The sequence below is a fragment of the Suncus etruscus genome, chromosome 3 (genome assembly GCF_024139225.1).
Source record: "Suncus etruscus isolate mSunEtr1 chromosome 3, mSunEtr1.pri.cur, whole genome shotgun sequence".
NCBI classification, from domain to species: domain Eukaryota; kingdom Metazoa; phylum Chordata; class Mammalia; order Eulipotyphla; family Soricidae; genus Suncus; species Suncus etruscus.
In genome coordinates, this window is record NC_064850.1 from 150,953,507 (window position 1) to 150,970,418 (window position 16,912).

Sequence of the window (16,912 nt, forward strand, 5' to 3'; positions counted from 1 at the left end):
CCATCAATTAGCTTCTACCAGAGGCACTCTTCTTTTTTAATTGCACTGTGATTTAGAGTACTATGTCTGATAGCATTTTATACATAATGCTTTATCATTATTCTCCATTTCTTTCTGTTGCTGGGTGGTTGAAAACTTCCTTGAATGCTTCCTTCCAAGTTACTTCTTCACTGTCCTTTCTCTCAGCCCACCAGTTGCCAAGTTTTTCTTGAATACCAATTTCTATTGAATACCAATGTTGTTTCCACTGTTTTTGTTTATTTGCTATTCCATCATTATGTATCCTATTTTAAAACTACTTTACTACAATACTGTGGTTACAAAGTTGATCATAATTTTTAGTCATACAATGTACATCAGCCTTCACCAATTCCCATTTCCCACCACGAATGTCCCCAGTTTTCCTCCCATCTTCCCTCCTGCCTGCTTTTGGGGCAGGCATTTTAATTTTAATTCTTTCTCTTTCTTTTCCCCCTTCTAGGCACTGTAGTATGCACTATTATTAATGAAGGGGCACTATGTCTATCAATTTGTCTCCTTTCAGTACCCATTTCTTGTCTTCAACACTCTGTTATTGTGGTACCTTCTCTACTTCAATGCACTGCTCCACTATTTGTGGTGAGCTTTCTTCCTTGGACTGGTCATGCTGATCCTTGTCTCTATTGACTCTGGATATTATTACCACAAGTGAGTGAGATCATTTTATATCTATTTTTCTCCCTCTGACTCATTTTACTCAGCATAATACTTTCCATATCCATCCATGTATAAGAAAATTTCATGACTTCATTTTTCCTAACCACTGTGTAGAGTTTTCATCATGTAGATGCATCACAGTTTCTTTATCCACTCACCTGTTCCCAGGCACTTGGGTTATTTCCAAATACTGGCTTCTGTGAATAGTGCTGCCATGAAAATAGGTATGCAGAGGACATTTTTGCATGGTATTTTTGGGTTCCTAGGATATACCATAGGAATGTATTTCTGGATCAATTTCTAGTTTTTGTTTTGTTTTGTTTTTGGGTCACACCCAGAAGCCCTCAGGGATTACTCCTGGCTCTACACTCAGAAATCACTCCTGGCAGGCACCTATGGGGACCTATGGGATGCCAGGATTTGAACCACCATCGTTCTGCATGCTATCTCTCCGGCCCCCAATTTCTAGTTTTTGAAGAATATCCATATTGTTTTCAAAAAATGGCTGGACCAGTCTACATTCCCACCAGCAGTGAATGAGAGATCCTTTCTCCCAGCATCTGTGCCAGCAGTGATTTTTCTTGTTATTTGTGATGTGTGCCAGTCTCTGGTGTGAGATAATATCTCATTGTTGTTTTAATTTACATTTCCCTGGTGATTAGTGATATGAAGCATTTTTTTCATGTGCCTTTTGTCCATCCGTATTTCTTCTTTGAGGAAATGCCTGTTCATTTCTTCTCCCCATTTTTGGGTGGGGTTAGATGCTTTTTTCCTGCAAAAGTCTACTAGTGACTTTTATATCTTAGATATTAACCCTTCATCAGATGGTTTTTGGGTGAATAGTTTCTCCCATTCCATGGGTAGTCTTTGTATCTTAGTCATTGTTTCCTTTAGATGCAGAAGTTTTTAGATTAGTCCCATTTGGTTAACTTTGCTTCCATTTGCTTGGCCAGTGGTGTTTCATCCTTGAAGATGTCTTTAGCTTCATTGCCATGGAGTGTTTTGCCTATATGTTTCTCTACGTACTTTATGGTTTCAGATCTGATATCAAGGTTTTTAATTCATTTTGATTTTTCTTTTCTACATGGTGTTAAAGTGCTGTCTGAGTTCATTTCTTTGCATGTAGTTGACCAGTTTTTCAACACCACTTGTTGAAGAGGCTTTCCTTGCTCCACTTCATGTTTCCTTTCCCTTTATTCAAGATTAATTGCTCATAAACCTGAGGGTCAGTCTCAGAATATGTAAGTCTATTGCAATGATCTGAAGGTCTGTCTTTCCTCCAAAACCATGCTGTTTTAATGGCTACTGCTTTGTAGAACAGTTTGAAGATGGGGAAAGTGATGCCTCTCCCATCTTCTTTTTTCCAAGGATAGCTTTAGCTATTCATGGAAGTTTTTTACTCCATATAAATTTCAAGAGTGTTTGATTTATTTCTCTGAAAAATCTGTACAGTTCTTTGGGCAGTATTGCTATTTTAATAATACTAATATTACAAATCCATGAGCAGGGTATATGGTTCCATTTTCTTGTATCCTCTTATTTCTTAAAGAAATGTTTTATAGTTTTCTTTGTATAGGTCTTTAATCTCTTCAGTTAAGTTGACAGTATTGCCATTTTAATAATTCTAATCCTACCAATCCATGAGCAGGGTATAAGTTTTTATTTTCTTGTGTCCTTTTTATTTATTGAAGCAATATTTTGTAGTTTTCTTTGTATGGGTCTTCAATCTCTTCAGTTAAGTTGGCTCCAAGGTACTTTATTTATTGAGGCACAATTTTACATGAATTCTTAAGGACTTTCCTCTATGGTATGAACTTTTTAATTCAATTTTCAAGTTTTGAGGAAAGAAATCCTGTTAGAACTTTCATTTGCATTATAATAAAATTGTAGACTTAATTTTGTGGGAGAATGAATAATCATGTTTTCACTGTGAAATTCTCTAATCTGGAAATCAATGCTTATCTTTCCTATGCTCATATTTTCTTTTATTCATTCATATGTAATTTTTACTTTATTTTGGTCTTCCTATTTATTTCTCTTACAAAATATTTTATCCTTTTTATTAAAAAAAACTTCAGGGCCCGGAGAGATAGCACGGTGGTGTTTGCCTTGCAAGCAGCTGATCCAGAACCTAAGGTGGTTGGTTCGAATCTCGGTGTCCCATATGGTCCCCCGTGCCTGCCAGGAGCTATTTCTGAGCAGACAGCCAGGAGTAACCCCTGAGCACTGCCAGGTGTGACCCAAAAACCAAAGGAAAAAAAAACAAAAAACAAAAAAACCCAAAACTTCAACAGGGCTCCCTGCATTGCCCTTTGATTGTGAGGTGAAACGAGAGGACGCTCCACATCCTGACTTCAAAGTAGGACATGCAGATTCCAGGATCTTTAATACAGAAACATGATACCAACAACAGAGACTGTGTGAAAAATAAAAGTGTGTTGGCACTACAGACAATGTCTTGGATTGGACGATCTAGCTTGCCTGGAGCCTAGAGTTGATCTTGTGCCAGGAAACTTCAGGGGTAGGGTCTCTTTGTATTTAGGCCAAGGTTATTTCTTTCCATGTCCCTCATATTTTGGTGGGCCTATGCAAACAACAACTGCCACTCTAACACCATTTTTACTGTGCTCCTTTGACTCTAATCCTTAAAAAGAACCCACTTAAAATTTGAGGTTAACTTAAGCTAATATGCATGTATATGGAAATGTAAAAAAATACTATGCCTGTAATGTTTAAGGAGTTACATAAGTTTTATGGCTTTAGATTGCCTTGTGTGCTGTTAAGAAATATTATAATGTGTTACAATCTGGGGACTTGAGGGACAAAGTAATTGTACATGGATCCTGTCTTATTTATCTTAATGTTCTTTGGCTGAAATTTCAAAATTAAGATATCAGCAAGGGGACTTCTGAGAGTTATGTTATGGGTGATTGTCCTTCCACTGTAACTTTACCTTGTCCTCTTTCTTTGCATCCTTGTTCTCATAATTAAAAATAAAAAATATATAAAGAGTAAAAAAAAAAAAAAAACTTCAACTTCACTTTTGGGTTGCATTGGTATGAAGACTGGGCCTTGCACATGTGTGCTGCCAGGGTCACACATCTGTGGTTAGTGCTTCCACTTGGCTGCAATGCTCACTGGATGCCACACACTGTTTTAGGTGTGGTCCTTACTCACATTCTGGTTGTGGTGCATGTGCACAGGCTCTCAGAGCATCACTCCTGGCTACCCTGCTGTGTAAAGGAGATCACTCACACTATGCAGCAATGGGAGTCCCAGTCTCTGGGCCATTGGAGCAGACACTTTTTATTCTCTGAACTATTATCCTAGCACCCCATATTTCTTGTTAGGTTTATTCCATTTTTTTATCTGTGACTGTAAAGGAAATATTTCTTTTCATTAATGCCTGGATTTATTTGTTTTTGCTTTGGGGCCACATTAGTGGTACAGGACTTCTTCCTTCCTCTGTACTTAGAATTCAGTCCTAGCAGTGCTTGATGTTGGGGCTGATGGCAAATAGGGTGTTGGAGATTGAATCTAGGCTGGCCATGTAAAAAGAAGTGCTTTACCTACTGTTCTATTTGTCTGACTCAGCCTGGTTTTTGCTAGCATTTACATGAATTAGAATTTGTTTTTATTGTCCTGGTGTTGTTTCTGTGATTTAATAATGTATTTTTGCAACATTTAAGTCTTTCCACTTTAATCAGGTGAGGTAGAGGTTTGACCATTCACAAAGATTGTGATTACTGAGGTGCAAACATAGTGTTTGGACCTATTATTGTTGATTTGTGTTAGATTGTTGTGCCTTTTCTGCTCATGCCCTCTTTGTTCTGCTGACTGAGTAATTAAATTTGGAAATAAATTATCCTGCTCTTATTTTTCAGTGGTTCCCATTTTTTTTGCTCATGTACAAAAGTTATATTTTAATTCTAAGCCTGCTTTCACAAAACTCAGAAACCTTGGCATGATTCCTTCACCTCTTAGCTTCTCTTGTATATCTATGAGATATTCTGAGATTATTTTCTCTATCATTATAAAAATGCATTTAAAGGCACGCCTTGATAAATATTAAGGCATAAGATGTACCCATAGTTTCTGTTGATACTTTTTTGTAATTGTTTCTTTTAGCCCACAATCTTTTCTTTTTGTATTCATTGTTTTTCTGGAATATTCTTTCAGAGTGTCTGTAGGTGGATAGCTTTCTGAATCCTCCTTTGCCCTCCCACATGAATGTTAGTTTGGGTGGATTTGAGGTTCTTGTCTGAATGCTTGCCTCCTTCAGACTTATGAAGATGTTATTTGTCTCTTTATATTTGGGGTTCAGGAGAAACTAACTTTGTAAAAAAATCTTCACAAAAATCCCCACAAAAAGCTCTTAGGATGTTTCAGTATTGATTCTTTCTTTTGTCTGGGATATTGAACCACTATCTGTCCACAAGTGGATCTTTTCTTCCCACATTTCTTCTTGAAATACAGAAACTTTGAAAATATGAAAGTTTCTCTCTTACTCTTAAAATAGGTATTTTGTTTCTGAATTTTCAAATAAATTTCCTCCATATTTTCATTTTCTTTTTTGTTTTTGTTTTTGTTTTGTTTTGTTTTCTTTTCTTTTTGGGTCACACCTGGCAGTGCTCAGGGAGTACTCCTGGCTCTACGCTCAGAAATCGCTCCTGGCAGTCTCGGGGGACCATATGGAATACCGGGATTCGAACCACCGTCCTTCTGCATGCAAGGCAAAAGCCTTACTGCTGTGCTATCTCTCCGGCCCCTATACTTTTATTTTCTTTACATTAAATTTCTTTGAGTATGCAAGCCCCTAACCTCTATAACTATCTCCCCAGTTCATATACGTTCCTTTTATTTCATTTTTTGGTGGTATGAGCCATTACTCAGCTTTGAAATTTTATGAATTCCCTGGTTTAGTTTTTCATTTCTGTATATATGTTTACCACCAACGAATTTGCTATCTTTGACTCTTATCACACTAAATTACTTAAACTTACCCCAAGGGGAAAGTTACACTGCAGCAGAAAGACATTTTATAGAAGATATTCAGAGACAAGAAACAACCCATAAACCTATTTGGATCAAGGAGGATGAAAAATGGATAGCTGGATATCTTCTCCTAAGAGAAAGGGGTTATGCCTATGTTTCTACAAATGACAACCCTCCCAAGAAATTTTGGTTTCCATTACGCCTTGTTAGAAATCAGGCTAGCACAAATGATCAGGTTCAGACTATAAACTCCCCTTCATAGCCAAAACAGAATACTCCAGACACGAACAGCAGTAATATTGCTGAGGTCTCTGGGGCAGGGAACAAGGATTTAGCTGTCACACACCATACATTGAGTGAGACTGTTGGTAGTGATAAACCCTTACACTCCAAGATGCAAAAGGAAAGACAGGAACCTGTCTTAACTGGGCTCCAAAATATAGGAAACTCTTGCTACATGAACTCAATATTGCAATGCTTGTATAATATTTCAGACTTGATTCAGTATTTTCATCAAGATCATTATAAAAAGGATATTGACAAGAAAAATCCGATGGGGCATGAGGGTAAATTAGCCAAAGAATTTGGTCAGCTCATCAAAACCATGGGAAATGGATTTCATAGATATATTAACCCTGAAAGCTTCAAAGTAACAATTGGTTTACTTAATGACCAGTTTGCTGAACACAATCAGCAGGATCCACACAGACTACTGATGTTCCTAATAGAGGGACTACATCAGGACTTGCTTACTGTAAATCTAATGACAAACAAAAATACACACCTTATGGAAAATGAAAATTATGAACAATTTAGTCCAGAACACTAAAAGGCTCACAAATCTATTATTTATGATCTCTTTCAAAAACAATTCAAATCTATACTCCAGTGTCTCACATGCCACCAAAAGTCTGAGGTTTATGAGACATTTGTTCATTTGTCTCTGGCTGTTACATCTACAGATAAATGTACATTACAGGAATGCCTCTCTGAATTTTTTTAAAGAAGAAGAGTTAAGGGATGACAACAAAGTTCTGTGCAACAGCTGCAAAACTAGAAGGGGATTTTTCAAAGAAAACATACTTATGGAAACTGCCACCAGTACTTATAATACACTTGAAACATTTTGCTTTTGATGGCAAAAAAATAAAAAAATTGCACACTTATGTAGATTTTCCTTTAGAAGACCTCAATTTAGTGGAATTCACTTCAGAGAATAAAAGCAAGATTAAGAAATACAACTTATCATCAAACCGTGTCAAACCGTTATGGTAAAGTTCACTATGGACACTGTACTTTATACTGTAAAATTGCTGCAAAACAACACTGGATCAATTTTGATGACAAGAAGATCAAAAAAGTCCCTAATACATTGGTGAAATCCACAGCAGCATACATCCTGTTTTATACTTCTTAAAGATCTACAATGAACACCAGATAATCATTTCACTTCCTTATAGGTTGCTATTAATGCTCTAGGATTCTTTCCACAGGCATGATCAATGAATATGGATTGAAAATCATGGACCCCCAATGTGTTTCCTTGTATGATGAATTTATGTCTTAATTTCATTATTGCTCTAGGTCTCAGTTAATCATGAAATCTTACAATTTAATTTAGTCAAGGTTCACCTGAAAGAAAAATTTCTCATCATATTAATGTTGTTTTCCTTTCTAGGTATACTCATTTAATGACTTTCACTCTTTTTATTTTAACATCATTGCTTTATTTCCCTCAATTTAGGTTTTAAGACGCTGACATAATGATGATTTTTAGGTGGACTTTCTTCACAGTGCTTCTTGCCTATGATTGATTATCATAGAGTTACTGTTATACAATAACTTTGTATATATACTGTTATACACATATAGTAGAGTTTTCCATGTTTGTATTATGCATGAAATTCTCTTTCAGATCTGCTCTGCTCTGCCATACACACAAACACCAGCAAAACCCTTTCTTTGCCCCCCTTTTATGAGGAGTTGTCAGGGACCAACTCCAGTGTTAGTCACCCCTACACTTGGTCTCACTGGGTTTTCATTCTTGTTGGGCCTTGGGGGCTAGTCTAGCACAGTTCTGGAGACTGCTCCAGCACATGCACGAGAGATGAGGTGTAAGGGGTCAAACCCTTACCTCTTGTATATAAAGTTCTTCTGCCAGTCCTCTGAGCTATTTCCTTGGTCTTTTCCCCTAGCCTTGAGAAGGCTCTGCTGGCAGAGCTTTCTCTATCCTTTCCAGCCATACAATATTCCAAAACTAATGCTGCCACCAGTTCCCTCTATCAATTGCCTCTATTTCCTTCTACCTTCCAACCTGCCTTCTTAACAGGCACATTTTTGAAGTGGGGGCTTACTCAGTAGTGTTTAGAACTTACTATTGGTTCTGTGCTCAGGGAAAAATTATGTTGAGGCTTGAGGTGGTGTGCCATTTGTGGTGCCAAGTTGAAACTGGATGAACCTTATGCAAGACAAACATCCTACCCACTACTATCTCCTGGGCCACCAACAGGCATATTTTAAAATTGGTTAGTAGGACCAGAGTAATAACACAGCAGGGAGGGCTTTTGACTTGCAAGTAGCATCCCATATGGTTCCTTGAGCATTGCCAGGAGTGATTCCCGAGTGCAGAGCCAAGGGTAACCCCTGAGTACCACTGGGTTGTGGCCCAAAATAAAATAAAAAAAAAGCTGGGTTAGTATAGTTCAGATCTCATGCTTACAGTGTTGTTGGGTCTGTGCTTTAGGTAGATTCATATACCAAAACTCTACATCACTTATATGCCTTCAGCTTCAGAGCCCTTGTTATCTCCTGTCTACCTTTTCTTACTTTCACCCTTTATTTCATTTTTTCTCCCTGTACATATTATTTCTACAATTTAGGGTTAAGGGTAATGTAAGTATTCCCTTTTGATATTTTGCATTCTCTTTTCTTGTTACTCTGTTTATCAATGTGAATGATATCATCCTTTATTTATCCTTACTTCACTTAACAAGATTTTCATCCAAGTTGTAGTGAATTGCATTATTTTATTATTCCTTGTAGCTACCTAGTATTCCATTTTGTAATTATTCCACACTGTTTTTTGTTTTTTCAGGCCACACCCGTTTGATGCTCAGGGGTTACTCCTGGCTAAGCACTCAGAAATTGCCCCTGGCTTGGGGGACCATATGGGACACCAGGGGATCAAACCGCTGTCCTTTCTTGGCTAGCACTTGCAAGGCAGACACCTTACTGCTAGCGCCACCTCGCCGCCCTATCCACACTTCTATTATTCATTAATTTATTGGATACTTGGGTTGATTTCATATTCTAGCTATTGTATTAATTTTCTTTTCTTTTGGGAATAGATATGCCAGTGCTAAGGGGTTACTCCAGGCTCTGCATTCAGGGACCACTCCTAACAGTGCTTAGTGAACCATATAGAATGCTGAGGATTGAGCGTAAGTCAGCTGCATGCAAGGCAAATACCCTACCCACTGTACTATCACTCTGGTCCCTAAATTTTTAAGTTCTTAAGGAAAAGGTAAATAAGATACATAGGAATTGATTTAAAAAAGTATAATGGGATGAAATGCAGATGAAAGTCCACACAAAAATAGAATCCAATATTCTACAAAGTTGGGACATCAATTTAGGATGAAATGTATGACTCTTTAAGTCAATGGAATGTATGTTAATAATATCTTAGGTGAATTTTTTTCTCAATCTATACCCAATGTAGAATTCTAAACAAATTAAAAAGCTAAATAAAAAGCATTAAATAAAATATTTAATAAGTAAATATAATGAACTAAATATATAAAATTAAAAAAATTAAGAGACTGTCTCAAAAACCTTCTCAAGCAAAATTGGACATGTGATTGTATGTGATCATAATTATTACAATTTTTTGTAATAATTACAATTATTACAATTGGTTTGTCTTAAGTAAAATGTAGAAACCATTGAAGAAAAAGTGATTTAAGGGAAAATTGACATTTCACTAATCCATAAAAAACACGATAATCCATAAAGAATCCATAAAGAAAATAGGGCAATGAAATGAAGTCCACAGGAAAATAGAAGTGCAAGTTGCCAGTCTAGAAAGAAAAATCACATAACCTTTTTTAATATTAGGGAAATGAGAATTCAAGCAAAAATGAGATAGTTCTGTGTGTTCTGACAGAAATAGACATGTTTAGATATGGGTGGTGAAGTTCTTGGGGGAAATTGTTATATTGGTTGTGGTATTCATGTAACATGGTAACCATATCACTTGCAGGGTTTATATAACATGTGAATATGGTGAGAAACCATATTCACTTAAGATATTTACATAGCATGTGAATACGATGTTGACCATTAGATCACTTGTGCTATTCATATAGCACTGCTTTATGGTATTAACCATAGTCACTGTCTGCTGTCATTGTTTATTTAATTGAACTTAGTGATATTAGTAAAGTATGACATTAGTGATGGTATTTCATAACAGTATGGGATATAGGATCCCACAGCTTTCTCTTTTGTTGGTGGTCTCATATAAGGATGATCCTGGTGCTATTCACATACGCAACTTTGGTACTTTGGTGGTCTGGAGGTGTTTATATATCTCACACTGGTATCCAAATAATTCTAGCTTGCTGCAGACGGGTTAGCGTTGCTAAGCAGAACCTTCATGGGGTCCGGGAACCTTTCACAGGGAGAGAAGCGGGAGCACGAGTGGACGAATATGAAATATGAAATAAATGAGACCACACAAAATGCATTGTATGGGGACCCTCGTCCAAGAGACAGACAAATTTTTCAGCCGATGACATTTTATAAGCACAGACTCTGGTATGCACGGTGTCCTCAAAGAGCAGGAGAGTGAAACAAGCCTTAAATTTACATATTAAAAGACCGTTCTTCAGGTGAGAAAGAACTCTGCTGGAGGGCAGTGAAATCAGAGCTAGGGATGTTTTTGGTTTAGCAAAAAGCAGGTTTTTCAAGAAACCAGGAGGAGAGAGACAGAGATAATTTTGATGTTATGTAGTAGCCAGAAAATAGATTTTAGGGGGGACGGAAATAATTGTTTACCATCATAGAGCTAGACTCAGAAAAACAAAGCTGTTGGTGCCAGGTTATACGAACTAGCCAGCAGGGAATTTTGGCAGGCTTTTGATACTGACATTTCTTTGTCTGTAGGAGAGCTGAGGCTGGATTTCTATAGTGGCCAAATAGAGAGAAAAATGTAATGTTACAGCCATGTTGGAATTACCGCCAATGATCCACGCAAAGGGTCAAATGATTGACTTCGCTAAGCGGGCCTTTTGGCAAATAATTCTTTTGGAGGAAGGCACTGCATCAGGGAAGGAAAAAAACACATCTGATGCATGCTTTCCTTAAATGGGAGGTAACACTAGCTGATGGAGATGTTTATTTAATTCTGTGACATTCGTCTTTCTTTTTACTATGAGAACAAAGATGCAAAGAAAGAGGACAAGGTAAAGTTACAGTGGGAAGACAATCACCCATAAACAGAATTCTCAGAAGAAATCTCCTTGCTGACACCTTAATTTTGAACTTTCAGTCAAAGAACATTAAGAAAAATAAAATAAAACATATCCACAATGACTCTGTCCCACAAGTCCCCAGATTGTAGTACATTATAACATTTCTTAGCTGTACACAAAGCAATCTAAAGCCACAAAATTCAAGTAACATTTTTACCATTGAAGGCATAGTATTTTTTTTTACAGTTCCATGCACATGCATATTAGTTTAAGTTAACCTCAACAGTTTGTGTTTTTTATGTTTTTTTTTTGTTTTTTTTTGTTTTTTTGTTTTTTTTTTTAAGAATTAGAGTCAAAGAAGCACAGCAAAAATGGTGTTAGAGTGGCAATTGTTGTTTTCATAGGCCCATCAAAATACTGGGGGGACAAGGAAAGGAAAAACCTTGGCCTAAATACAAGGAGACCTTACCCATGAAGTTTTCTGGCATAAGACCAACTCTAGGCTCCAGGAATACTAGGTTGTCCAACCCAAGTCATTGTCTATGGTGCCAATACATACACTTTTATTTTTTACACAGTTGCTGTTGTTGGTGTCAGGTTTCTGTAGTTAAAGATCCTGGAATCTGTGCATATCCTACATCGAAGTCAGGATGACGTGGAGTGCCCTCTAGTTTCACCTCACAATTAGAAGCAATGGAGAGAGTCCTGCCCTGAAAGCAGGTCATTGTTGATGTTAAGTCTTCTTGGTGTTAAGGGAAGTCTCTTTTGAGTAGATCGATGTCAGAGCAGCTGTAGGGTCTTCTCTGGTAGAGGATTGCTTCCAGGTAATGTTATAGACAACCTTGGTTGTTTTGGAGATGGCATTCTTGTTTCAGGGGTGAATGGAGAATGCCCATTCTTCTGAGGCCTGAACCAGGTCATTATGACAATGTTCAGGGTGTAAGGTCCCATTGCATTACAAGATTTGTATGTTTCCATCTCTATTAAATAAGAACTTGTTTGTATGTATAGTATTTTCCTATTTTAACATGCCTATGCAAAAAAGGAACAATGCCACGTGATGTTATTGGTGCATTTGGGGGCCGCTAGAACAAGTCCAATAATCCCCGTGACTTGGTTTTAACATAAACTTTAAACTGAGGGACTCTTCGACCAGAATTCCTTATTGAACAGATCACAAAGAGAAGAACAGTCAAAAAGTGGGGAAAATCGTCACTGTATAAGAGAATATTTATTAAGAGTTATAGCTGCTAAGGAAATACATATAAGATATTCAAAAGACATATATGTGTCCCTTTTATGTCTTTTCTTTTTTCTTTTCTTTTCTTTTTTTTTTTTTTTTTGGTTTTTGGATCACACCCGGCAGTGCTCAGGGGTTACTTCTGGCTGTCTGCTCAGAAATAGCTCCTGGCAGGCACAGGGGACCATATGGGACACCGGGATTCGAACCAACCACCTTTGGTCCTGGATCGGCTGCTTGCAAGGCAAACGCCGCTGTGCTATCTCTCCGGGCCCCCTTTTATGTCTTTTCAAATAGTTGGGGGTTGTTAAATCCGGTGCACCACTTTGGTCTGTGATTTGGCCTATGCAGTACTGAAGGTAAAACGGATAAATATGGGGTAATGATGGTTGGGGGTGAAGGAGTGAAGGACTAGAAATGAGCTTGTAGGATTGTGGGAAAGGGCAGAATACAAGATGGATATTCTGCATATGCAAAACATACCTTAATCATAGAGAATACTATTAATATATACTGTATGCGCTGGGGTGCATACAGGAGACCGGTGAGAAAAAATGTTGCCAGTGACTGCCTCAACGCAACTCAGAAACTCCCAGCACCCCCCAAGCTAGGGAGAAGGCCTTTGGTCTCCCCAAATCCCATGCCAGCAAGAGCTAGCCTCCAGAGCAGGAAAGGATTTGGTAGAGAACTGGAACCCAGATATCTGCCCGTCCTCCTCCCCAAGCCCCTTCCCCCTAGTGCTAGGGAGGGGCAGGGAAAGCCTGAGGACCCCTTTAGAGTCCTCCCGGTATCCACCTTTCTGGTAGCCTGGGCTGGCACCCAAGGAAGGCCTGGAGTCTGGGGGAAAATGAGGGGAACGGCTGGGGATCTGCCCAGTACCCGCAAACTAGGGAGAAGGCCTACGGCCTGGAGTCTCCCCAAACCCCATGCTGGCAAGCGACATTCGTCTTGATTGAGCAATGTGCTGTTATTTATGTAATTGCAACATTGGTAGTTGTAGTGCTCACAGACTTTTCCCTTTATAGCACTGGTTTCACTAAACTGTATTGTTTCCCCATTGTCACTCTTATTATGTGAAGTTTTCTACGTGTGTGCTAGGGTTCATTGGCTAGAAGATGGGCAGCCACTCTGCTTTGGTTCATGACCTCTCTCTGGCTCTGTCCTTTTTGGGCAGAGACAGCTTACCACTACTGACGTGCCCTCTGGAGCTATTCTGGGTGGGGTGGTTCATGACTGCTTCATAGAGCAGAACAGAGCAGAGGCTGTTTAAAATGTCTTCCATGTGCCAAAGTGCATGGCTGGAATCCTGATTTCACTAAACTTAATTTTGCCATGGCAGTCACATAGGTACAGTACTTAATTTTAGTTTTTGTATTTCAGGCATTTAGTGACTGTGAATTAGGGTCATTCCCACTAACAGTGTTGACCTCCCTCGATCCTAGTTCCCCTCAAGTATCCCATACCTCCACCCCTAGCTCCCAGGACTACCACTGAAACAGGTCCATTTTGAGTTTAGCTTTTGTAGTTTGGGTCTCATTGACTTTGGTATAGTTATTTAGATCTGACCTTTTTTTTTTTTTCCCTACTCAATTCTTCTGAGACCTCTTGGCTCCTAGGCCCAATCTCCTTTTCTTTTTTCAATTTGTAGGAAGACATAGAAATAGGAGACAGATCAAAATGACTCAAGTTTTATGGTTCTATGAAAAAGGTGCGAGCCCCTATCTAGATTATAAGTAAAATAAAAAAAAAAAAGAAAAAGGGGGAAGGGCAGTTGTGGCTTTTTTTTTTTTTTTTTTTTTTTTTTTTGCACAGCAAACATTGGGGAAATTTGAAAGGAAATTCCATTGGTTTAAGAGTTCCAGGGTGTCTCCACCAATGAAGCATACTGTCAAAAGACTGACTGCAGGTTCTGGGCTTGTTGGTTGTCCAACCTCAATGTCTCTCAATATGGTACTAGAGAAAGTTGTGCTCAGTTGCGGTTGTCAAAGTCAGTCTTCTGTAGTTAGCAATCTTGGTTTTTGCACAGGTCCTAGATGAAGCCTAGGGTAAAGTTTTTCTTTATGGTCCCTGGAAAAATTCTGTTTAGTCGCGGTTGTTGTAGTCAGTCTTGTGTTCTTAGAGATCTTGGTTCTGGCACAGATCCTAAGACAGAGTTTCTTCTGATTTCATCTCACTGTTAGGTAATGAGGTAGAGCAACCTGCTCATAGTCCAGTGCTTCTCAAACAGTGAGGCGTGCCCCCTGGCTACTAAAGAGGAGCGCGTTTGACATCTGCAAACACTGTCATACAAGCTAAGCCCAGTGTTTATGTCTCTGGAGCTGAGAGTTGCAGTGTCCTGCTTCAAATCCCGCTTCAAAAAACTGCATTGCAAACGTCCTTATTGTAGCCCTTAATCCAGACATCACCCCTGATTAAAAAATCAGCTCAAATTATTTTATATATTTTTGTTTTGCAGGTTAAAGTTTTTTAAATAAAGATACTAGTTACAGTCTCGCGGGGGGGGGGGCACGAAAGATGTTTTCTTCCTAAGGGGGCATGACAGAAAATAATTGAGAAGCACTGCCGTAGACCAAGTTGTTGATCAACATTGAGAGTGAAGTGATCTACCCTGGAGCAGGTTGGTGCCAACGTGGCACTCGGGTCTCCACCAGAGGGAGTTTGATTCCTAGTGCTGGTGCCATAAAGTGCAGGTACCAATGTTGAGGTCTGAGGTTCGGGGTTGGATGGTAGATGTCAGATCCCATGAGGCCTAAGTCAAGTCTCCATGACAAATGTTCAGGGTGAAATATTGCAATACTTTGATGGTGATGGTATCCATCACAATTGCTTCAGTGTCTGTTGTGGTATATATATATATATATATATATATATATATAGGTATATAGGTATATAGGTATATATATATACATATATATCACCTTATAATAGTAATGATGGTGGTCATTTAATTGGTAATTAGATTAGTGGTCATGTTTATTGTAGTATTTCTATAACTTTATTTTTGGTTATCTTTTCAAATAGCTCTGTGACATTGCACATAGCATGTATGTATTTGTCATACTGTTTGCATATACATATTTGCAACTGTGCATCTTTAGTTGCACTAATATGATCTTTTGACATTGCTACTGATGTTAGTCCTACAACTTCATAAATTTTGTCGTACTACTTACATATATTAACAGCAAATGCCAATTTTGATCACCACATAACTTGAGTTCTTAGTCATCTAATTGTAACTCAGTGGAACAGTATTTACAGAGTTCTGAGCTGGTCCTGCTTGTTCTGTAGCTATGAGGATGATGTGGCATTCAGATAACTCTGTGAAGCTTCTGTTAGTATTCATCTATTCTGCCACATTAGAGATTATGCTCCTTAGATCACTATAGTGTTGGTAGAGTTTGTTAGTTGATAGTGACAGAGATCATGATAACATAACTTGTGATAGTAATGGTAGAATTTGTGTAATTCTGTTACTTTGATGGTAGTGGTACTCATGTCCTATATTTTACATGAGTGAATCACAGGACAGTATGCAATGTTAGTGTTTTTTAAAATTTGTTAAATAACGTCCAAGAAAACTTTCTGATATTCAGGAAAAAAAATAACAGCTTAAAGCGAAGGTAGTGTCCATACTCAATGTTGCTTGCATCTGGTGGTGCTCAGATTACAAGGGCCAAAGATAGCAGTGTTTGATGCAGTAGATCAAGCCAAAAGCCTTTCAACTGCCCTGTAAACCACTTGAGCTATATTCCTGGAGAAAAAGGCATCTTTGAGAGTGATCTATAGTTTATGAAAATAAAGTTGAGTGTAAATAACAAATAAATACTTCATTAAAAGTTTATCTATAAGAGTTATATTTTAATAAGGATTTAAAATATTTTATAAATAAAATGAAAATTTGGGTCCCAGAAATGTTAAGTGTAGTTTCATCTGTACACAACATTTTTTTTTTGTTTGTTTTTTTGGGCCATACCCGGCTGCGCTCAGGGGTTACTCCTGGCTATCTGCTCAGAAATAGCTCCTGGCAGGCACGGGGGACCATATGTGACACCGGGATTCGAACCAACCACCTTTGGTCCTGGATCAGCTGCTTGCAAGGCAAACGCCGCTGTGCTATCTCTCCAGGCCCTGTACACAACATTTTTGGAGGGTGTGCGTAGTAGAAGAGATGTTCTCAGGAGACCTGAGGGTGATTCTTGGTCAAGCTGGGTCAATGCAAAAACTAGAGAGTGTGATGCTGTTCAGGTCTTGCAGTACTGGAGATACCCAGGCCACGCTAGCCATGTTGGGGACCTCTAGAGCTGTACCTGATGATGCTTGGGGGTTGATATAGTGCTGGAAATTGAGTGTAGGCTAGCATGCACCGTAACCTGTATACTATCTCCAAACTTCTATGGTATGTTCTTATGGCTATAAGAAATGAAAAGTTGTTATACAACCAAAGTATAGTAATGAATATTATTAAGGTGCAATTTAAGAAATGTGTGTGACTTCCAAAAATGCA

General features: G+C 38.3%; 1 protein-coding gene across 1 annotated transcript in view; it reads left to right on the forward strand.

Moving 5' to 3' along the window:
- SHC3 (SHC adaptor protein 3) overlaps window positions 1–16,912 on the forward strand; it is a 168,558-nt gene that overhangs the window by 35,137 nt on the left and 116,509 nt on the right. The window lies entirely within an intron of this gene.